Source organism: Bubalus bubalis, chromosome 21 (genome assembly GCF_019923935.1).
Source record: "Bubalus bubalis isolate 160015118507 breed Murrah chromosome 21, NDDB_SH_1, whole genome shotgun sequence".
NCBI lineage: Eukaryota > Metazoa > Chordata > Mammalia > Artiodactyla > Bovidae > Bubalus > Bubalus bubalis.
This window is the reverse complement of record NC_059177.1, coordinates 45,336,100-45,359,422: the sequence shown is the minus strand read 5'-3', so window position 1 is coordinate 45,359,422 and position 23,323 is coordinate 45,336,100. Positions and strand designations below refer to the sequence as shown.

General features: G+C 45.1%; 1 protein-coding gene and 1 non-coding gene across 7 annotated transcripts in view; both read right to left on the bottom strand.

Annotated features, from left to right (window-relative positions):
• ERC2 (ELKS/RAB6-interacting/CAST family member 2) overlaps nucleotides 1-23,323 on the bottom strand; it is a 1,001,125-nt gene that overhangs the window by 57,474 nt on the left and 920,328 nt on the right. The window lies entirely within an intron of this gene.
• On the bottom strand, nucleotides 21,059-21,130 carry TRNAC-ACA. Its single transcript has one exon. It is a non-coding gene; the product is annotated as a tRNA-Cys (tRNA).

Here is a 23,323-nt window from a genome sequence, read left to right as displayed (position 1 = left end):
ACATTATTGTACCCTCCTGGGAGCTCCTGCATGGGTAAGGGGACACTGCTTTGACTATGTCAATCCAAACCTGCAGTTGGGAGATCCTTCCTTCGACTACACAGAAATTTCTGTAGACTGCAACAGTGTTTGTTCTAAGGGGACTGGATCTATATTACTTTGTAGATTAAAGATGGCCATAAAAAGCAGACTCTATTTTTCTATCCATTGAATCTGCTCTGGCCTGTGACTGTCTTGACCCATGAAGTATGGTGGAAGTAATGCTATGTCCCAGCTTCCACAAAACCCACAAGCTTCTGCAACATCACTAATTATTAAAGAAATGCAAATTAAAACTACAATGAGGTACCACCTTACACACATCAGAATGGCCATCACTAAAAAGTCTACAAATAACAAATGCTAGTGAGATTACAGAGAAAAGGGAATCCTCTTACACTGTTGGTGGAAATGTAAACTGGTACAGTCACTTATGGAAAAGGGTATGGAGTTTTCTAAAAAATCTAAAATAGAGTTGCCATATAATCTATCAATCTTACTACTGGACATATACTCAGGCAAAACTGTCATTTGAAAAGATACATGTACTTCTATGTTCACAGCAACACTATTTACAACAGCCAAGACACAGAAACAACCCTAATGTCCATCGACAGATGAACGGAAAAATATATGGTACACATGTGTGTGTGTACACACACACAATGGAATATTACTCAGCCATAAAAAAGAATGAAATAAAGAATCTGCAGCAACATGAATGGACCTAGAGATTATCATACTAAGCGAAGCAAGATAGAAAAAGAAAGATGGATACCATATGATATTGCTTATATATGAATCTAAAATATGATATAAATCAACATATCTAAGAAATAAAAATAGACTCACAGATATAGAGACTTGTGGTTGCCAAGAGGGAGGAGGTAGTAGGGAAGGGAAGGAATGGGAGTTTGGGATTAGTAGAAGCAAGCTATTATATATAGGATGGATAAACAACAAGGTCATACTGTATAGCACAGAGAACTAATATATTCAACATTCTGTGACAAACCACAATGGAAAAACAATATGAAAAAGAATGCATATATGTATAATTGTGTCACTTTGCTGTACAGAAGAATTCAACACAACACTGTAAATCAAGTATATTCAATAAAAGATTTTTTTTTTTTTAAAGGAAAAGAACTAGTAGCTTCTGCACTGGTCTCATGGAGACTAAACTGCCACATTAAGGATGACTACCCAGACGCAGAGTCCGCAGAGAAGGCTCCAAGAGTACACAGAGGAGGGGACCTAGCTGAGCCTGGTCCGCAGCCATGCCCACCAAGGCACCAGGCACGTGACTGAAGCCTTCTGAGACTCTCCAGCTCAGCCTAGCCACCAAGTGAGTATCACTGAGTATGACCTCAGTCCACAGAGCTGAACTGCCCAGTGAAGCCCTGATACTTCACTGGGCAGTTCAGCTCTGTGGACTGAGGTCATACTCAGTGATATGGGCTGATAGAACCCCTGACCCACAAAATCATGAGATATAAGAAATCTATCACTTGATCAAAAGTCTTATGAACCCAGGTTAGAAATCTGATCAAGGAGGAACCAAATGATCAGAACACCACTGTTGTGGCAGACTATTGGCCTGTCAAGATCCTCATACCCCTTTTCTGAGTACACTGAACCTTGTGTCCCAGCAAGACCTGGGGCATAGAGTGAGGAAGGGCACTCCAGTCTTGACATTTACCCCTGTCATGGCTGGGGTGCAAAGTCTTATAACTGGATCAACGGCTAGAGGCAAATAGGATTTCATCGGTTCAGCCAGGTTTAGATGATGTTGGCATGCTTCCACCAAGCTATTGCTTCTTCACTTAAAAAAAAAAAAAAGACAGAAAAACTTGGGCTAGAAATCAGACATTCTGGGGATTTAGAATCAGTTCTGTCACCTTGGAAAAATTTTGTGACATCCCCGGTTTTTCATTTTTCAATATGTCCACTATGGGTGTGTATAAGCTCACAGGTTTTCATATATAGTTCTTGGGAGTGCACTGAAGATCCTCAGAGACTGGGTGTGTTTATGTGGGTTAGAAGCAGGTATGAGGGAGAACTCAGCAAATAGAACTCTGGGTTCTCCAGCTTCATCTCAACCAAAGGAATTTACCGGCATTGGGTGGAATATTTAATTCAAAAATGAAAGTTAAAATATTCCTGAACATCACCGGTCTTCACAATCTGTAAGAATCCTTCTAGAATTCTCATCCCTAAATTCTCAGCTCTTAATTTTGAGGGGGAGTAGGTGTGGCAGTCTGTGTATTTATTTCACCCCCCGTACCTTTCAGAAAAGTAAGCATTGTGGGACACTTTTTGTTTTTTTTTCCTGCACAGTATCCACCCTCTTCTGCCCAAATTCCCTTTGGAAAACCACCTCTACTCCATTCTCACCCTAAGGAGGGTGTGGCCATACATGGTCTATCACAATGCAGCATCCTCTTGGCAATGGCATATTTTTCAGCAATAAAAGGGCACAGTTCAGTAAGAGTCTGCCCTGAACTTTTTCTGAAACTGTTAGAAAAGTGATTGTTCTCTTCATAGGGATTTAGGATGTCAACCTGGGGCTGACAACAGCCATCTTATCTCCTGAATGTGAAAGCCAGTCTAAGATAGAATCCAAACCAGAGGAGACAAGAGCCAAGAGATGGAGAGAGACAGTATCTTGATGGCATCATATGAGCTTAGTTACTTAAACTGAAAAAATCCTCCCTCTCCCCCTTCTTTTCAATTAAGCCATTTTAAGCTGGGTATATGTCACTTGAAATCAAGAGTCTCAATAACAAAGTAACTATGTATAGCTTAACTGAATCTAGGGATATCATATGAGAAAAGTCCAAGTGTTTTGCACACACTGCCTGCAGAGAAAGCAGTCTCCCAGGTTGGTGACCTGAGAATTTGTGCAACACCAGAGAACACTACGCTCGCCCAGTCCAGTCGCCCTCACATCCTTTTTCCCCCATTTCTTTCCAGCTGTACCTTCTTTTATGGAGTTCATCTTTCCCCAGCCAAGACATTCAAAATGACATGCTATTGGATGACATTTCTGTCCATGCTAATACCTGTGTTTAAATTTTTTTGTTGTGTTTTAAAAAACGATCGTGATGTGATAGCAAATGAATGTTGGCAAATTACCAACTGACAGGCGTAAAATTTTATGAACATGCACATTCCAAAGGAATGTGGAAATAAGCCATCCACTGCAGTCCAGTTTGGCAGAAATATTACAAAAATATAAGTTTGGCATATATTGTAATTCATTTAAAGATGCTTAAAAACCCATCCATCAACCTTGCATGGAAGGTCAAAGAAACATATGAATCCCAAATAAACAGTAACTGATGTACAAGGAAAAGGCCTGAATGTCAGTCCCAGATACCAGCGAGAATGCACACATGTGAAGAAGATGGTGATGAGGTTTGTTTGGAAGGCTGAGCTTCTAAACCCTTCACCAGCATCCAAAAAGAAATAATAACAACCTTCACCAGTGTCCAAAAAGAAATAATAACCACTTCTTAGCACTAAGTGGGGTGGACCCTTGCTTGCTGAATGGCCATCTGAATTCTGCTTCTCAGAGAGAATTTTGCTAATGGACTGATGAGTTTGCATCCTTAGAGTCGACATTTTTTTACTTTGAGGGCCATGGCTGTAAAAGGGGCAAAAAAGAGTCCAAAAGATTGCTTGTGTGTATCTGGCTTCCAGACCCTCGCCTCCTCAGTGTGAATGGCAGGGGCTGACTCACTCCTTCAGTCCAAAAGGGCTCCTGACTGGGACCTGACCAATCAGACTATTCAAACCCCAGTCACAGTGCTTGGTTCAAGGGTGGCATGTGCTCCATCTGAGTCTTTGATATAATCTTGTGAGTACCGAAGGTGAGCAGGGAGGGAGACCCACCCTTTTCTTCAGGGATCCTCAGCAAAACAAAACAAAACAAAACAAAACAAAAGCCATGGGCCATGGAGGCGTTGCCACCTTTCCCTAAGCCTTTCGTAGAGAAAGGAAACAAGGTCAACATGATGAGAAAAGAGAGGTAAATGCAACAGTGGTAGGAGAGAGAGAGATGGAAATAAAGATACATACAGAGAGAGAGAGAAAGAGACAGAGGCAGGGAGATCTGAGATCCAGCTGTGCCTGCAAACAGAACCACCCCTGCCTGGACTTCTTACGAACATTAGCCAATAAATATTCTTTTCAGCTTCAGCCAGTTTGAGCTGGGTTTCTGCCATTTGGAACTGAACTAATTTTGACTGATACAGTTACCCACAATATTTGCAGCATGATCAAGACCATAAGAGAAGTTGGACAAAGGAGGAGGATGACACGGTTCTTACTTCAAAGAAACTCACAATCTAATTGTGCTCCGTTTGGAAATGGTTTGCTAGGCATCCATTCTGTTCCAAGGCCTGTGTGAGGTGCTGGGTGAGCCTAAGATGAAGATGACACAGGTCTCATCCTACAGGATCTCCCTCTCCAGCTAAAAGGTAGCTTTCCTCTTGATGTTCTGAAGGAGGGAAGATCTGTGACTATTTGGAACCAGGAAAGCACCACTCTGCGCTGGAGGTGGGTTTCCCTCATGGCTCAGTTGGTAAAGAATCTGTCTGCAATGCGGGAGCCCTGGGTTCGATCCCTGGATTGGGGAAGATCCCCTGGAGAAAGGTGAGCAAAGTCTAGGGGAAGAAGGAGAGCGGGGGGGATGTGGACTCGGATGTTCAGTGATAGTGTTCTAGTACAGTGGCAAATTATTAAAGGAAAGATCAAAAAATTATTAGAGAGAGATGCTTCCTTGACATCTCCTAGTCACCTAATTCTAAGTAGCACTGTTCCTTTTTTCACATTTAATCATTTGTGAAATGGGTGTGCCTTCTAAAGTTGCTGAAGTGCTTGAGATTCTGCTTCCCCAATTGTAATAAAGAATAATAATATGCATGTTGCAGAATTCTTGGGACAGCAACACTGCTAGTTGTCTCCCCTACTTTTTGTGTACCATTCTTCTTAGTCATAGGATCTCTACCTTTCAGATAGACACATGTCTACTAGAATAATGACTATATTTTCCAGCCTCTCCTGCAGCTATGTGTGATCATGTGTTTAAATTCTGACTGATCCAATGCAGGTAGAAGATTATATGCAATGTCTAGGACATGTACCTAGAGGGAGAAGGAGGCTATATTCCTGTTGCTTAGAATACAGCCATGATGATTGAAGCTTGAGCAGCCATTCTGCATCAGAAGGCAGAAACCATGTCCTATCCTAGGATATAGACCAGAAAATGTTTTTCTTTTAGAGTCAGATAATAAGTACTTTCGGCTTTGTGGGCGATATATTCTCTGTGGCAGCTACTCAACTCTGTTGTAGTACAAAAGCAGGCCAAAACAATATGTAAATCAATATGTAAATGAATGAGCATGGCTGTGTTCCAATAAAACTTTATGTACAAGAACAGGCGGTGGGCTGCAGGCCACAGTTTGCTAAGATGGAAGAGCAGTGAGTTAAAGGGATCAGGGTCCCTAATGACATCATGGCACCCTTTACCTGGCTGGTCATGAACTGCCTTCTCCTAGACTTATGCAAGAAAAAAGACAATTGTGAAGTGATTGTTTTAGAATTTCTGTCATTATAAGCCAAATCTAATTCTAACTAAAATAGTTGTTTAAGAAATGAGTAAATGATACATGTAAAATAGCCCACATAACATTAAAAAGACAAATGAATACTGAATAAAGTGAGTATTTCATAATAATAAGCAGGGAGCTGTATTTTAAAAAAACTTTAATCTCTCTCCAAACTGAGGACCTAGTGGCCAGCAGATATCAAGTCCACCTGGAAGACAGGGAAAGAGTCTGCGCCACAGAGAGAGTATACGGATTGACCCTCTGCCCTCTGCGTGCACTTATTCTGTACGGGGTCAGGGAATCCACTCTCCTCTGTTTTATCAGGCTGGTATTCCTTCCTAGCCTGCTGAGATGCTGCCACCAGGATGACAATAAACCACTCAGAGGAGAAAAAGTGCAAGACTTTATTAAACGTCATAAAAAAGATGTGACTGCTGGGGTCCATGTAAGCTCACTCGGGTTTGAGCGCCCAGGCTCGGCCGTAAGTCACCCTCTGGCAACCGAAACCACATGAAGCATGGTGTTGAAAACTTGCTAAATCATTTGTCACTCAAAGGCTTTTAAAATAAAATACTTTCAAAAATAATCATTTGATTTCAGACTCTAAACTGTGGGCTGCACTGAGAGGGATGTAAATACTCTGTTCACAGGCACATTCAATAGCAGCTGAAATCACGGCCAGTCAAAAGACTTTGGCTGTCAAGCTTCAAATCCCAAGCTACACTTCTCTCAAATTCCAAACTTCTTCCTCTTTATGTGCCTCAAATGAAATTATTACATCTGGGCAGAGGCGGAGATCTCTAAACCTGGGGGAAAATTTCCTGGCTACTGAGTTTTCTGACTCTGGATTGAAGTAGACTTAACATTCATTCTATGTTATTCCTTTTCTGAACTTCCTAATGTTTGTCAAGGACATCTGCTCTATTCTGACTGTGTGGATTCAAATCCTGGCTTCACCACTTACCAAATGTGGGCCTTTGTGCAAACATGTAATCTCTCATCTGCAAAACAGGTTACATGAAGAATTCATTCATTGATACATCATGAGAAAAGTATTTCTGAGCACCTACTGGGCACCAGGTATTGTTCAGTGTGCAGGGAATAAAGTGGACAAGTACCATGCATGTATCATACCCAGTGCAAAATAATTACTCAAAGATTGTTGATATTATGCTTTTCATACACACACACACACACACAAGACTACATTATAGGTGCTGGAAATCCAGAGGAAAATGAAATAAGGCATTCTTCCCATAGCACTTGCATATGAGTGGAGGAGGCAGACAAAAAAAATAAAATAAAATAAAATAAAATATATATATATATATATATATATATATATATATAAGATTTTTTCATACAGCTATAAATGCCATGAAAACAACTAGCTGGAGTTAAATGATAAAGTGTAATCAGTGATAATAGGGGTCACAGTGGTCAGGAGAACATTGCCTGAACTCCATGGGCAGATTTGGGAGAGAGCACTCCAGGCAGTGGGATGGACTGGTGCAAAGGCCTTGAGGCCAGAAAGTCCTTGATGTGTTTGAGGAACAGACAGAAGATCCGTGAAGCAAAGGGAAGAGTGGCGTAAAGTATGGTTGGAGAGGTGGGAAAGTCAGTCCCTCATTATACAGAACTTTAGAAGCTCTGGTAAGTCTTTTGGATATTATCCAAATGCAATGAGATCTCAGTGGAAGGTTTTAAGGATTTTCAGTTAAAAGCCTGATCCTAATGACTAGGGTGGAAGCAGGATGAGCAGCTTGGAGGCTGCTGTGGTCCAGCTGGGAGATGATGGACTGAGTGTTCAGAAATGGACAGTGGGAGGGCAAATGTATTAGGTGGAGGAGGTGAGAAAGAAGGAAGAGGTGATGATGATTTCAAGGTCCTTCAGGAGAAGGACCAGATCTGGAAAGACAGTGAGAAGACACTGGGAAGATGATTTCCCAGTGGGGATAGAAACAGGGGTCTGATACCCTGCTTCAGGCTTCAAAGTCATCAACCATGGATAGAAGATGAAGCCAGGGGATGGATGAGGTCACTCTGGTGATTAGGGGAGCAAGAGACAGCAGCCTGGAAACTTTCATTCCTGCCTTTTCCCTCACAACTGTTTTATCGCTATCTGGTGAGTTTCACTCCTGGTGATGGTTCCCCTCTTTGGACCCTTCTAATCTGTTTCCTTTTAGAAGGTGGCTGTTTTCAGTGGTTTTTCATTTCTTTCTCTGGACTAATTTTATTGCTCATAGCCTTCTCTTCAGCTGCCTTGGCAGGGAGATGCTATATATTAAAATGGTTATTATTTTATTTTATAGCTCAGTCGAATCTATATTCAGCTCATTACAAGTGTATGGGCCCCACTAGCCAAGTACATTTCATAACAGAGAGCTCTTATTGACAGAGAAAGCTCATGTCCTCTTGGTATATCCCAGAAGGCTGCCCCCTGAATTGTGATGGATCACCCGTGGGCACAAGAGGCCCATAGTTTGGGTCAGCACCAGGTAAACCATTGTCCTGGTTTGACTTGGCAATTCTTATAAAGCTGGAAACCATGAGGTCTAAGTTCAGAGTGGCAAAGAAATGAGACGAGAATCACCCAGCAACCCACAGTTAGTAGGTGTCTCAAATGAACATCTCCCAAACCGAGCCCCTGATCATTATTAATTCATTCCCTTCTCTAACTGTCCCTGGGGCTGACTCTGCTCCTCCAGCTGTGCAGGTCAAAACCTTGGAGTCTTCTTTGACTTCTCTCTTTCACACTCCACATCCAATGCTTCAGGAAATACCGCTATTTCTGCCTTCAAAACCCATCCCAAAGCCAACCACTTCCTGTCATCCCCACTGTTACCACCTTGGCTCAAATCCTCAGCAACTCTTTTTTTCATTTTTTAAACAGCCTCCCTGCCCTTGTCCACATTCTGTCTGCTCTCAAGTTGGCCAGAGAAGTTCCATGAAAATGAAGATAGGTTATGACAAACACCTGCCCAAAACCTTTCAGTGACTTTCCTTCTCACTCACAGAAGTCAACATCCTTACTGTGGCTTATGAGGCCCTACAATGGTCTGGCCTTGTTTCCTCTCTGACATTCCCCAGTGCTTACCATACTCATGTCGAATGTCATGAGCACACGAGACACATTCCTACCTCAGGACCTTTGCATGTACTTTTCCCACTATCAGAAATGTTCTTCCCCCCAGTATAAGCAGGGCTCATTCTGTCACCTCCTCCAGGTCTCAAATATGACATACGACATTCTCACCCAGCCCTTCCAAGCATCCCCATTTAAAAGTGCAACTGTCCCACGTCTTCCATTACCTCTTCTTTTCTGACTCTATTCTTCTTCTTAACAATAGGAAGTAGATGCACTTATCATCAGCAAGTATTTCACATATTTGTCTTTCACATCCTCTGTCTCCCTGACCTGAGGGCAAGGGATTTCTGCTTTGTTCATTGCTGAATCCTTAGTGCTTCATCCAGTACCTGGCACAGAGTAGGTGCTCAATAAACATTTGTTGAATGACCGAGTGAATAAAAATACACTCTTTTAAAATTCAACTTTTTTTGTTAACTGTTTTAACCTTACCACTGTGAAGGGCTTGGTCACAAGTTAAGTTGGGATATGCCAAGTTGTGCTGCAGTAACAAACTGAAATTTCAGCGGTGTTTACACAACACAATTTATACTGGGTTCATGCTCCGTGTCTATAAGGCTCAGCAGGGGATTCTACTTGTCTCCCTGTTACTTGGGATCCATCGCAGCAAAAGCCCCATGATCAGAATGGCAAGGAGAAAGCAAGGTGAACTACATATGGTGCTAAATGCTTCTGCACAGAGGTGACACACATAACCTCCATTCTGAATTCATTAGCCAGAGCAAGATAGCAGCTCAAGTCTGACTTCAGGAGGAAGGGAGGTGAAATCCCACCTTGTGACCAGAATGATGTTGGTCAAGGGCCCAAATCACTACCCCAGTCCAGCAGAACACAGTGATTCTCTTCATCTGTGTCCTGCAGCTTCCCCAGTTCCTCCCACCCCTCGTCCCCCAAAGCTCCTCCAACATAATTCTTCTTTCCTCAAGGTGTGCCCCTCTCCAGCTCTAACTATTCCCCTGGACACACACACACGTGTCATTCCCCAGATTCTGCATCTGAGAAGCCAAAGACCTGCTTTTGTAGGAACAGCCTTGGCAGGGGTGAGGTTGGGGGAGGTAACTCAGCTGGAATAGCCAGAACCTTTTCAGCAGGCTGGCTGAAGGGCAAGACTGCTAAAGCTCACAAGTTACCAAGCTTTGTCCAGTAGCCTGGGCACATGCCATCCAGCACGCTCGCCAGAGCATAGTGCTGGCTGGCCTCCACATCTCTGACACCGAGATCTCAAAACGATCGAGGTGAGATCAAGCCCTTCGGCATCCTGTGAGCCCTCAAAAGTATCTATGTAGATTATCTTCTAAATGCATGCGATCTGTATGTCTAACCAGACTATTAGGATGGCTGAATTATGCCCATTTCCTCGCTATTCCTTTTAATAGAGATGTTACTATGTCAACAATCTCATGAAATACTTAAATCTCCATCATTTCAACGACTTTTTGACTGAGTATCTACTATGTGTCAGGTACCTAGTGAACAAGATGAAGCTCCCTCCAGGAGATTAAATTCTACTGAAGTGACAGACAGTGAACAAGATAAAATGCTATCACGTTGGAAGATGTGATATAGTAAAAGTAGACGTGGAGCAGAGGAAGGGGGCTTCATAATGTGTCTGGAGGGTGGTCCATGGCAAATACAATCACTGAGGAGGAAGGTGGTGCAGAAGATCACAGGAAGCTGTCATGTCACCTGTGGCCCAGGTAAGCCAAACAGAAAGCTAGTGTCCTAGGGACGCTGTGGGTGGGCTCTCATCACCCCCTCAGCCAAGGACCACAGCTTCTTTTTATCTTCTTCCTTTTAGATGATGAAAATGGAATGGGTTCTCCATTCGCCTCACCTTTCATCCATCTCTCTCTGGGACCATTCCAGGAAGTTCGGGGTAATATGATTGAAGGAGAGGAGCTAAAAGTTGCCTCTGGACCCACTTCAAGGAAATGCCACTGAAACTCCAAAATTCATCACACTTCAGTGAGCAGGTACCCTTGTCTCCAAGGAGCCGAGCAGGCAGCAACTTTTCAACCTATCTGATTAAACAAATACATGAGAGGACCACAGTTGGCAGCAACAAAGGATTAAAAATCCCTCCATGATTATCTTGGGCCAAATCTGAAGAAAGAATCTGCACTCATTCCGATAACATGTTAAAGTTCAGTGGCTGAAAAATTTGCAGAAAGAGTTGGTGTGGAAAGGGCAAGGAAGGAGCATGCATTCATTCTGCCAATGGGGAGGGAAAAAAATTTTAACGAGGGCAAGATAAGAGCCAGACGTGTGGAAATATTTCTCTTTGAGGGTATTCTTTGTACCAATTACTCTTCAAAGATATCATGCTAGCATTTTTGGCACAACTTGACAATTAAATTAGACGAATGGTTTTCAATGTTTTTGCATCTGATGTGCTTGAAACTCTTTTTGTGCTAACATTGTCAGCCTGTCACATACATTTTTAAAACTTTGGCAAGTCATATAAACACTGATTTCAATTAAGTCAAAAATTTCAGTATTCATTCACTATTCATTTCATTATTCATCTTTTTTAATGACATGACAAGTAATTAATTGGGCTTGATTATCACTTGGTGGTGTCCAAAGTCCGAGGATAGAAGGAAACACAGTCGATACATTTCTGCTTCTAGATGATGCCTTCCACGATGGCTTCATTCCTTTGCATTCATTGACTCTCCTCTTCTTCCAAGAATTAACGTTGCCCTGAATCACCCCTCTTTCAATGCCATGCTCTGAAATGGTTCTCGTCCAGTGCTTTTGGTCCCAACTCCATCACAGAAATGAGGAGAATTCAGTTCTGACCATTGGAAGGGAGCATAAAAACCACTTGGTTAGCATAGGGACCTCAGCTGGAGGAGAAGCCAATCTCGGATCTTATCTCTAGGGTCATAGCTGACCACTTGCTGATGTGACAATGTAACTTGACAAGATAATGATTTCCAGGTTGGTTCCAAATGGTCTGGGATTGGAAGGTGAGTGCAGTTGGAAGGCCAGGGGGAGCTGCAGTGGCCAGATGACACACAGATTGGAAGAGGTGGCTATTCCACAGGACGTCTCTCCCAGGAGTTCAAAGAGTTCTGACAATATTCGATAACATGCTGCTGACAGTGATGGAACAGATGGTCTATCTTCAGATAAGCCATAAAGACTGGGATGTGATAAGTTCAAGGAAAACTCTAAACCTTGGAGACTTTTCTTCTCTGCCCTTCCCTCACTTCCTGCCTTTGCCCTGCACAAGTCTTTTTGTTTTCTTCTCACTTCCAACATGTGCTAATCATCAGGTTGGCCAGTTCTGACCAACATCAATAATGAAAAGTGATGCATCTTTCCCCATGCCTGGTGTCTGTGCAGAGGGTTCTTTCAGGTCATCAGTGATATTTACTTATGAAAAATCCCACAGAAGCCTGCTCTTTCCCTATTTCATCTCTCAATGGATTTTATGATGATTGGTAATCTGACGTCTTCTTCCTTGCTGGATGGATGGAAAACTCCATGGGGACAAGGATCAGGTCTGCTTTGTGTACCATGCACTCCTCAGAGCATCGCTGCATTAAACATTCTTTACTGTATTCTGATGTTTTGACACCTGGGGCCTTACTGACCCTAGGAAGACGGCTCATCCCAGGATTAGCTGATTCGAGAGACAAGAAATGACTTGCCTTTGAGTGTACCTTTTATAAGTAAACTACCTAATTGGAGCCAATATCCCCAACCAGCTCCTTTATTGGGCATTCACAGAGCTCATGTACTTACTCTGGGATAATACTGCCCTGCCCTGATTGAGCCAGGGACCAGACAACTCAGGATATCCTGTACTGGCCAGAGATCAATGAAGTTACTCAAAGTAACAAATCCTAAGCCCATTTACATTGCCTTTCCTTTACTATGTAAATCACAATGAAGTTTCTTGACCACTTTTTCCCCCTTGCTCTCTCTGCTTCCTGACTGACTTTGGTGCTTTCCCCCATGGTCCTGCATGACACACTTCCTACCTTTGGCAAGTGTGGGTAACGGAACTAACTTCTCAATGGCAACTGTCTCCTTATCTGTTGGCCTCACCATCCCTGAATAATAATAAAATCTACACGATGCCCGGCACAGAGTTGTTGTTCAGTCACTCAGTTGTGTTTGACTCTTTTCAACCCCATGGACTGCAGCACTCCAGACTTTCTGTCCTTCACTATCTCCCAGCAGTTTGCTCAAAACTCATGTCCACCGAGTCAGTAATGCCATCCAACCATCTCATCCTCTATCGCTCCCTTCTCCTTCTGCCCTCAATCTTTCCCAGCATCAGGGTCTCTTCCAACGAGGTAGTCCAGTGGTTAGGCCTCTGTGCTTCCTCTTCAGAGGATGTGGGTTCGATCCCCAGTCAGGAAACTAATATTCCACGTGCCACTCAGCATGGCCAAAAAAAGAAAGCTTACTTAGAAACACTGGGCACAGAGCAGCTGCTCAATAACCAGCTACATGTGTGACTCTTCCAGTTTCCCTGCCCATTGCTTCTTTGGGTTCCTTCGTTCCTTATAAGATAATGTCAACTCCAGGACAACCCGCCTCAGCCCAAATCCAGGTGGTACCTCTCAGCCTGGGGAGTGCTGTTCCTCCACCCTTGGCAGGGCTTGTGTGGCCCAAGAAGGCAAGCCTGACTGTGTTGCTGAAAGGAGATGGCGCTGGGACACTACAGGGGCTTTTCCTGGCCGCCTGTCACTGTGAGACATTCCAGTCAGCAATGAGAACAAAGACGGCAGCTGGGGAACCTTGCCTTGTACGGGTCTGTCCTGGCAGCACTTCAGGAATAGCCCAGGATGGAGATGAGTGGGCCGGGCAGGCTTTGTCATCCACTCATGTGCTCCTAGGCTGCTGGATCTCCAGCCAAAGAAACACTCACCACCACAAGGGGTACGGGGGTCTGAAAGCGAGACTGCTATTGCTGAAGGGGACACCACCCCTGGAAATCGCTTCCCTAACAACTGTCCCCAATCATTTCCCATAAACAGCTGTGTGGGCATCAGAAAGAAAGGACTGAAGCAAGTCCATACTTAAATAACAACGACTTTTTTTTTTTTGACCCCTGGGGGATATTTGTAATCTTCTACAAAATGATATTGCGCAGTTTCTACATGCTGGCACCATTCTGAGCACTTTGTACGTGTGATAGCCGAGACTCAGCAATAACCCTGCCAAGAGGCATCACCATCCCCATTTTCAGATAGGAATGTGCAGTTTGGATAAAAGACTTGCCCAAGGTCACCAAGTTGGCAAGGGCAGCTTAAACTCTCAAAATCTAGCTTCAGAGTCTTTCTACTACCCCACATGACATCCTTCAAACAGCAAATTCTAAGCCTTACCTGGGGCGGGGGGGCCTCTACAGACCTCAGTTTCCCCTCCTTTACTTTGAAGCAGCTACCCCAGACAATGCCACTAGGGGGCTTTTTATGCTCTATTATTCTGACTCAACAAGCGACATTTCCAAGCATCACAGATCTTTCTCTGGTTGCAGAGGAAACTGAGAGGTGTTTGAAGCCCCTTCATAGCCTGTGACCTGGAACAAATAGCTTAACTTCTCTGAGATACAAAATAGGAAAGAGACAGTCCCCAGGAAAGCTTGATCCCCAAACGTCAAGCTCTTTCTGAGCATTCTCTACCTCTACCACATTCTTCCTTGCCAGTATTCCTTTGTCAAGGCAAATATTTCTGGAGTGTTATGGAAACACAGGATATGCCCCACAGAGGAAGGGGACAGGGATAGGCTTTAATGTTGGACAGCCCAATTCTGATCTCTGCTATTCACTAGGACATATTTCGCTTTCTCTGTGCCTCAATTCTCTCATCTGTAAAATGGGCAGTGACAGTAGTCACTGCTCCAGAGGGTTATGTGAGAACTGCCTGAGACGATGCATTCTGCATGAGGCTGGGTGATAGCAAGTACTTGATAAACACCAGTCATTAATATGATCATTGAACTTTATGATTTACTCTATTCTCTGCACGCCTCCTACACCTGGAATGATGATGTGAAGAACAACAGTTGTGAGGGCAGTCAGGATGGTGGGGACCACAGCGGTCGTCTGGTGGTGAGCAGAAATTCAGCACTAAGAGGCCGGGTCACGGCTGGTGGGAGCCAGGCTGCTGATGGGGACACCGGGCTAGCTGGATGGCCCACCAGGCTGCCCTTGGGTGGTCCTCATCACCGTCATTACTCACCTGCACAGCCAAGGTCCATGTGTCCCTCATCCTCTGCTTTTCCAGCCAACCACCTGGACCCTCCTGAGCCCACGCGGCCCTGCCTTGTCTGCATCCCACACACACACAGTCCAGGCACCCATGAAGCCTGCCGTAGGCCAGCAGCCTAGAAAGGAAAGATTCTGTCTATAGACTTTTTTGGAGGGAGGCAGAACCATGAATTTCTATGATCTTAAAAGCCTTATTTTCCAAGCTTAAGCTTTTCTGAAATGAGAACAGACTTTACATTTGATGAGTGCACTTGAAGCAATGTTTCTCCTCCTCACCCAAGAGCTGTAAGCAAACGGGAGGGGCATGTTGGAAGTGAGAGCACACACTCGCTTGTCCCTGCATTTTGTACAAAATCAAATACAGTCGGGCTAGGCTGACAGTAGTCACCACCAGCATCACCGTATCATTGTTACTGTTATCATTAGCAGCCACTTTGAGCTGAGTCCTAAAAAGAGTGCCCAAGACTTTGCATGTGATATTTTTAATCCCTATATACAGAACTAAGTTCTGTTAATCCTGTTTGACCAATGAGGAAATTGTGGTTCACAGAGGTAAAGTGACTCACCCCAAGTTGCATAGCTGTACAGCCAAAGGGCTTGGATCTGAACCTAGGCCCACTTGGCTCTCAAATTCCACCGTTTCATCTACCAATTGGTAGTTACTGTTTCTCTGTCAAATCCCTGATGAAATCTTTGATAGGACCTTTCTTTGCCAAAGCCCCTTGAGGAAATGCTGCAGTAAAACAAACTTTTATCTCTGAAGTCATCTGGCCGATGCATGAACCTAAATAAAAGGATGCAGAGACTAGACCGCCCCATGAGTGATGATGAGCTCTCTGACACTAGATATGTCTGAGAAGAGGAAGACGCCCCATGACAGGGGTGCCAAGGAAGAGTCCTGTGGCCTTGGGTTTGTCATCTTCTGTGTGACCTGGAGTGAATCACTGCGCCTCCCTGAGCTTACATGGGCTCAGGACTCTGAATGTGTGCAGTGAGGACAAGAAATCTCACAGAGCCATTCAGGGATTCAAGGTCTTCACAGCTATCCCTCGTATGAGACGATGGTGGCTCCACGGCTATGATTGCGCTTTGGGTCCCTCTCTTGAGCTACTGGCTCACAGAAGGTCTATTTCCCTATCCTTCTCCTGGTCTGGCCAACACAGGGTTCTTCCAACTGACGGAGTACAGTGGACACATTACGCTTCTGTCGTCAGGCTGCTAGGGTTCAAATCTCTGCTGTCTCAATCTGACTAGCCTACATAACCTCTTGAAAATCATGTTACCTCTCAGTTATCTGCAGAAAGGGGGATGATGGAAAGAAAACCACTCAGCAGAGCTGATATAAAGATTCTTTGGACTCTCTAGTCAATTACTATTCTTCTGAATTTGCCGAACAGGCTGCCTGGCTGATTCCTGGCCCCTGTGGTCTCGCCCACCGGCTGGCTAGGAGTCCCCCAGGCTGCTTCGGCTCTGCAGCTTCTCTAGCCCCACTAGAGGCTCAGTGCAAGGAGCAGGAGCATGGGCACCATTAGGATGTTAGCAGGCTAAATTCTACCTTCCAAGGCCTTCTGGTTGAAAAGAATCTGCTTCAGAGGAAAATCAGAATAGTGAGACTAGCCAAAAGCCACAGGAACTGTATGCTAAGCCCTGGGCTGCACCCAAGACATATCTGATTGCACTGATTTCTACCCATAAGTGATCACATAGGTACTTTCACTGTGCCCATTTGACAGAACAAGTGGAGATGCAGAAAATCTGCAATAGGACCTGCTTAATGTCACATAGCTAGTTACCGGTTAAGCTGGAATTCCCACCCAGGTCTATGGGAATCTAAAGGCCCGTATTCTTCACCTCTATAGTTCTTACTTCAAAATAAAAATATTCATGAAGTTCCTATTGTGCACCAGGAACTCCCATGGTATATTAGGATATTTAATGTCCCAAATGAGTGCACTTGACATAGTGTTTCTCCTCCTCACCAAAAAGTTGTTAATAAGTGAAAGGGGGCATTTTAGATTTGAGGGAATTCACTCTTATTCCTCAAAAATTAGTATACTCAAAACCCTTTAAGGAATACACACATACACACATACCACACAAACATGAAATTCTATAGATGAGTAAACTGAGACTCAGAGAGGTACAGGGTTGTGCCCAAGGACAAAGATGCAGCAGGACCTGAACCTGGTCGGCTGGTCTCAGGCGCTAGCCCCCAGGCATCTTCTGTGTCATCACCCTGTAGCTTCTCTCCACCTCCAGAGCAGAAGTAGGTGCTGGGCATGCCCTCTCCAACTCTGTGCCAAAACAACAGGCAGAGAACCAGACTCCAGGTAAGCCTACAACCCTGAGGGCCTTTCCACTGGCGAAGAGCCCTCTTGGTCTCCAGGGCCTTGGCAGATGGTCCCCTCCTGGTTCTCAGCCCTCAGCTCTGACCCACAGCGCCACGTTGGAAAACTGTCCCTCCAACACGGTGACAAACGCTAGTCACACAGCGTTATGAGAGCCTCAGAGGACAATCTTGGAGGTGGGGGGTGTCCCCCTCATGGCCTTTCCTGAACTTTGTTTTAAGTCCTTGGGCCACAGCTCTGGTGTCTCTGTTCAGAGGACGGACTTGCCACACTTGGTCCTGGACAGGTTAGGCAATAACAGATCAAAAGGCGGGCCGAGGCTCCTGGCTTCCCTATGGGCTATTGTCCGCCCTGTCCCTGGAGCTGATTTCCAGGCCCCAGAGGCCTGCGAGCAGCCTGTCTCTACCCGGCCACCTTCTCTTTCACAACTGATTTAAAAAAAAAAAAATCTCCTCCTGCTCTTAATTGCATGCTGTGTGTTCAGATTTCCTGAAGTTCATGAACTGCTGTGAAATTTAAGACAAGTCTGCATTCCCGCTGCATTGCTACTTTTTAATTCTAAATTCCACCCACCCTTTCTAGGGAAAAAAAAAAAAGCCGAGCTGAGTCAAAGAAAATTTATGCCAGTTGAAAAGAGAAGTCCAGTCCCAAATAATTCTAATAAAAGGGCAGTGAGAGACAGGGTAAAAATAATAAGGTTATATCCTCATAAAGTTCCTTTATTTGTGATTCCCAAGGCGCTTAGGGAAACTTAGCTCATCAGGGCAAGATCCCAAAGGCAGCATCGGCTCCCAGTGGTTGCCTCTATCACTCCGGGTGCTCCATAAACACTGGATTCTAGCAGTCTAGGGCCTTCAACATGAGTTGGGGGGAAGTGTGAACCAGAGAGGTTTTATAGCAGAAGAAAGAGGCGCCAAAAAGCCTAAAGACTTCCACGTGGTCACCTGATGAGTCAGGCTGAACCCCAAACAGGGCCCAGGCACGCACTCCAGGCTTTGGAGAGGAACTCACTGGGCGGTGGCCACAGGCCATTAAGAGATGCTTTGTAATAACAAAAGACCACAGCCTGGAGCGGTTCTCAGGGCCTCCACAGTCCTGTGAAAGAGGAGAGCACCCCTCCCAAGCCACCTGTGTGAAAGGAAAGGGAATAGACTGGATATGATTTCACTGCACCAGTTAAGGATCAAAAATTCAGAGAGGAACTTTCCTAAGGCAAGTCTTTACTAAGGCCCTACTGTGTGCGTGGCACTGAAGGTGGAGAGACAAAGGAGACCTGCGTGTCCTCCTCTGCGAGCCCACCAGCAGCTGGTGGCAGCACTGCTGGGCCAACAGGAAGTCTGAACAAGGAAGGACGGGGCGTGCTGTGGCGGCTCAGAGATGTGCTCACCGAGGGCCACCCTCGTCTGGGTCACCATCACCCCTCACCTGACCTCTGCGGCGGTCTATCGGCTGCTCTCCTGCAGCCACCACATGATAGTCAGAGAGCGAAAAAATACAACGCCACCCCCCTGGGTCAGTGTCTCCCATGGCTTCTCCTAGCACGGGTACCAAAACCCAGACTCCTCGCTGCCTCCACGGCTCCACAGTTCTCCCAGACCTCTTCTCCCACTATTCCCCTTCTATTTTGCTATGCCCCCAATCCTGTCTTGGGACCTTTACACATGCTTCTCTTTGATCCGGGAAAACTCCTGCCTCAACCCTTCCCACAGTCAGCACCCTCTGATCACTCAGATCTTGGCTTACCTGTCTCCTCCTCAGAAAGGCCTTCATTCAGCTTCTGATATAAGGTAGCCTGTGCAAGTCTCTCTCCATCATGTGCCCCTGTCTTATTTCCTTCACAGCACTTGTCCTTGTCTGAACTGCTTACTCTCCCTGATGTATCTAGTCTCACATGTACTGCCAATATTCCTCTATTAGTTAGCCACTGCTGTATAACAAACCACCTCGAAACTCAGTGGCTTAAAATAGCAATGACTGATTGTTATTCATGAGTCTACAGGTCAAATGGATGCTTTACTGGGTCTTGGCTGGGCTCACTCGTGTGTCTACAGGGATCAATCAAGAGGCTCTGCTGATCTGGGCAGGGTACTCTCACACGTTTGGGGGTTGACTGGCTGTGATCTGGTCTAGGATGGTGTTGGTTAGGACTGGGGTCTCCTGTACATGGCCTCTTATGTATCAGTGGGCTTCTTTCAAGGTGATGAGAAGAACTGTATGTGTGTTCACGGGCACGTGAAAGACAAAGAGACAGGAGTTCACAAGGACTCAAGGTTTAGACTCCAAATTGGTAGACTGTCATTTCCACCACATTTTGGTGACCAAAGAAAGTCTTAAGACCAGACCAGATTCAAGAGAAGGTGAGAAAGGATTCCACTTTTTATGGGAGAAGCACTTGCCACACACCATACATGTAGCATACATAATTCATGATCTGTGTTTGGTGTGTTTGCCAATTTTTAAAAAATGGCCCAAACCCCTCTGTAACACTGGATTCTCGGACAAGGTTGTGATCTGGGCTAGGCAAGTTCCAACAGGCATGTGCTGTATGGAGTTGTTCTATGCTGGGAGACGTATTTTCCCCCTGGGATATCAAAATCCACGTAATAACAGGTCATGTTATAATGAGGTTTTGCTGCACATGCTTGCTCTCAATTTAGACAGCAGGCCCTGCCAGGTCTTCCTCCAGCTGCTGGCTTCAGACCTCTCTTTCCAGAAGGATAAGAACTACCTGTCAAAACGCAAAGCTCTAACAATGAAATATACAGCGCATGCTGTGGGAAAGCCCTCGGTTTACTTCCACGGGCCGCAGCTGGTGTGCACGGCTGAAATGATTCATTCCTCCACCCAGCAAAACAAGTCCGTTTACAGGGTCTCCTAAACAGAACACATCCTCAACCTTTCACATGCTCTGTGTTCGGCTTGTGATTTAACCTCCTCTGCGTTGAGGAGCGGCAGGCTTGGAGCTGGAAAAGGCGGCTCCTTCCTGCCTCGTTCTCTGCTCCAAGACAATATTCTGTTACATTTCTAGGAAATCAGAATGTCTTTTAAATCCTGCTTCAAGTGTCTCCACATTCCATGCTAAGCTGCAGTGCTTAATATAATATCTCCACAGCAGTGGTCAGAGTTTCAAACAATAGAGCCCACAGCCTCAGGCACACAGGAGGAGAACTCCAAAGATGAAAGAATAGTTTGGGGATGACTGCACATTTGGGATGAGGCAAAAAGACCAAAGAGCAAGCAGAGTTTCGGCCATCATTGTCAAAAGTGAATGTAAATGCCATGTGATAGCAACACCAAGGACATCTTTTCTCTTGGAAACGTGAGCTTTACATGGTTCCATTTGGAGAGGGAGCTAGAGGCTCTTGGCTGAGAAACCCGAGGGCAAGAAACTTATTTCAGTTAGCAAAACAGCCATGGCTTTTCAATGACAGGGAAATCGGAAAGAAAAAGACTGAGAATAGAAACCAAGAGAAGCTGAGTTCATTTCCTCTGGAAATCACTGTCTGGGATCAGGGATCCTCAGAGTGTTTCTACTCCCATGAAGTGAAGTGAAGTCACTCAGTAGTGTCCGACTCTTTGAGACCCCATGGACCATAGCCTACCAGGCTCCCCCGTCCATGGGATTTTCCAGGCAAGAATACTGGAGTAGGTTGCCATTTCCTTCTCCAGGAGCTATTCCCGACCCAGGGATTGAACCCGGGTCTCCTGCATTGTAGGCAGACGCTTTACCGTCTGAGCCAGCAGGGAAGTCCTAGACAGTGATAAGTGGGACACAAATCAGGGAAGGGGGTGGGGTTTATTTTTAAATAGGGTGAGGCCTCATGGAGTAGGTGACGTTTGAACAAGGGTTTGAATGAGGTGAGGGAGGGAACCCTGTGGCTTTTTTCGGGGGGAGGAGTGAATTACAGGCAGAGTGAACAGAAGGTATAAAGCACCCAGGGGCAGTAGGCACTAGGTTGTTTAAGGAGTCTCCAGGAGGCTGGTGGTGGAGAGTGATGGGAGTGGGGTGAGCAAGACACACTCTGTTGGGACCTGTCGATACTGATAGTAAGGATGTGTTCCTCTCACTAAGGCAGTGCGGAGCGAGTGGTGACTTCTATCCACCCTCAAAGGAATAACAACAGTACTGCCAATCTTTTCCTTTTCATATGCTTAAGCCCTGGGTCTCCTGGGTCTGCCACTTCCTTTAAAAAGGAAATTTAGTGAGGAAGAAAATAGCATGTTTAAAAATAGACCTGCAATAATATTATTTAGTCCTGCCATGGGGAGGAAAGGTGAGATGTCCAGGGTCATCCATCAAGGTGAGTTTATAGACTATAACTTCTTTAAAACGGTAATTACACTGATGGCTGATTAACCCAGGGAACTGACCCAGAGGTAGGAACTTGAGGTGTGTAAGAAGTCTCTACATGTGCAGGAAAGTATGGCCAGAGCAGTTTTTAAGTGGGAGTCAGGTGACAGTGAAGACAGCAGGCTTCCTGACCAGTGGTCCTTTCAACCCCACTTCAGGGGTAGGCTTCAGAAGGTACCTGTGAACCTCTTAAAATGATATATAAGTCTTGTAGGAGCTTTGTGCTTTTTCTTGGGAAAAGGGTCCACAGCCTCTCAGAAATTTTCATGACCTCCTCCAAAACAAAGAACCACTGATTTCCTAAAATCTAACTGGTCTGAGCACTGTCAAGTCCTCCAATTAGACCCAGGCTCTCATTCACTCATACTATTCCTTCTGTTTAGAACCCTCTCCCCCACTTTTCACATAGCTACCTCTCACAGAGCATTCAGGTCTCAGTAGAATGATATCTCTTACAGGAGGCAACTCCTGGTGGATAGACTAGGCTATGAACACCTTTAGTATACTAAATGTTTCCTGCCTTATCTCAAAGATGACGGAGAGTCCTAGCTTCACAGAAGCTTCCTCTGTTAGAATGGAAGCCCTGCGAGGACAGGAAGAGGGGCCTGCTCCCTTGCCACAGGACCCTGGATCTGGCAGGTATCCAACAGGTACGTCTAGATGAATGGACGGACAGGTGAACTGATCAATTACTCTTAGCAGAGAGGTATGTTTTTCTGGACACCAACCCTGCTCTACTCCCCACCAGTGGCCAGGATCCATGAAGTAGTCTATTATGACCTAACTTTCCTGTTCTCATGGATTCTGTAGTTATACCCAGAAGTTGGCTATCAATCTTTTCAGAGAGAATCTTCTTTTTAAAAACTTTTTGTCCTACCTCAAGGACTGAATTTTTGCACAGTGGATTGATTACCTCTTCGAATAAGTCAGTGGACATGAGTTTGAGCAAGTTCTGGGAGACGGTAAAGGACAGGGAAGCCAGAGTGCTGCAGTCCTTGGGTTGTAAAGAGACATGACCAAGCAACTGAACAACAAAACTACCTTCTGCCTCTGTCTCACATTCCACTTCATAGACCTCTTTAGAGCTTCACACTGAGCCTTCCCCTGCCTGAAGCAGCCTTCCCACTGCGCTAGCAATGTTGAGCCTGATCTTGAGAGTCTTTGTTAAAATTGACAGGACGACATAAGTAGTCTGAGTTCAAATTTAGACTTTATCACAAACCAGCTGGGCTTCCCTGGTAGCTCAGTGGTAAAGAAACCACTTGATGAGAAGGAGATGCGGGTTCTAACCCAAGGTCAGGAAGATCCCCTAGAGAAGGAAATGGCAACCCACTCCAATATTCTTGCCTAGGAAATCCCATGGACAGAGGAGAGCCTGGCAGGCTACAGTCCATGGGGTTGCATAGAGTCGGCCACAACTTAGCGACTAAACAACAACAAAAACAACAAACCCTCTGAGGGCCCTTGGCAAGCCATCTAATGTCTCCGAGCCTCAGTTTCTTGCACCTGATCAACTCATGATAATTAAGAGTGTGGAACTTCAAAGGCAAAACCCTGAGTTTGAATGATGACTCAACATTTGCCAAATT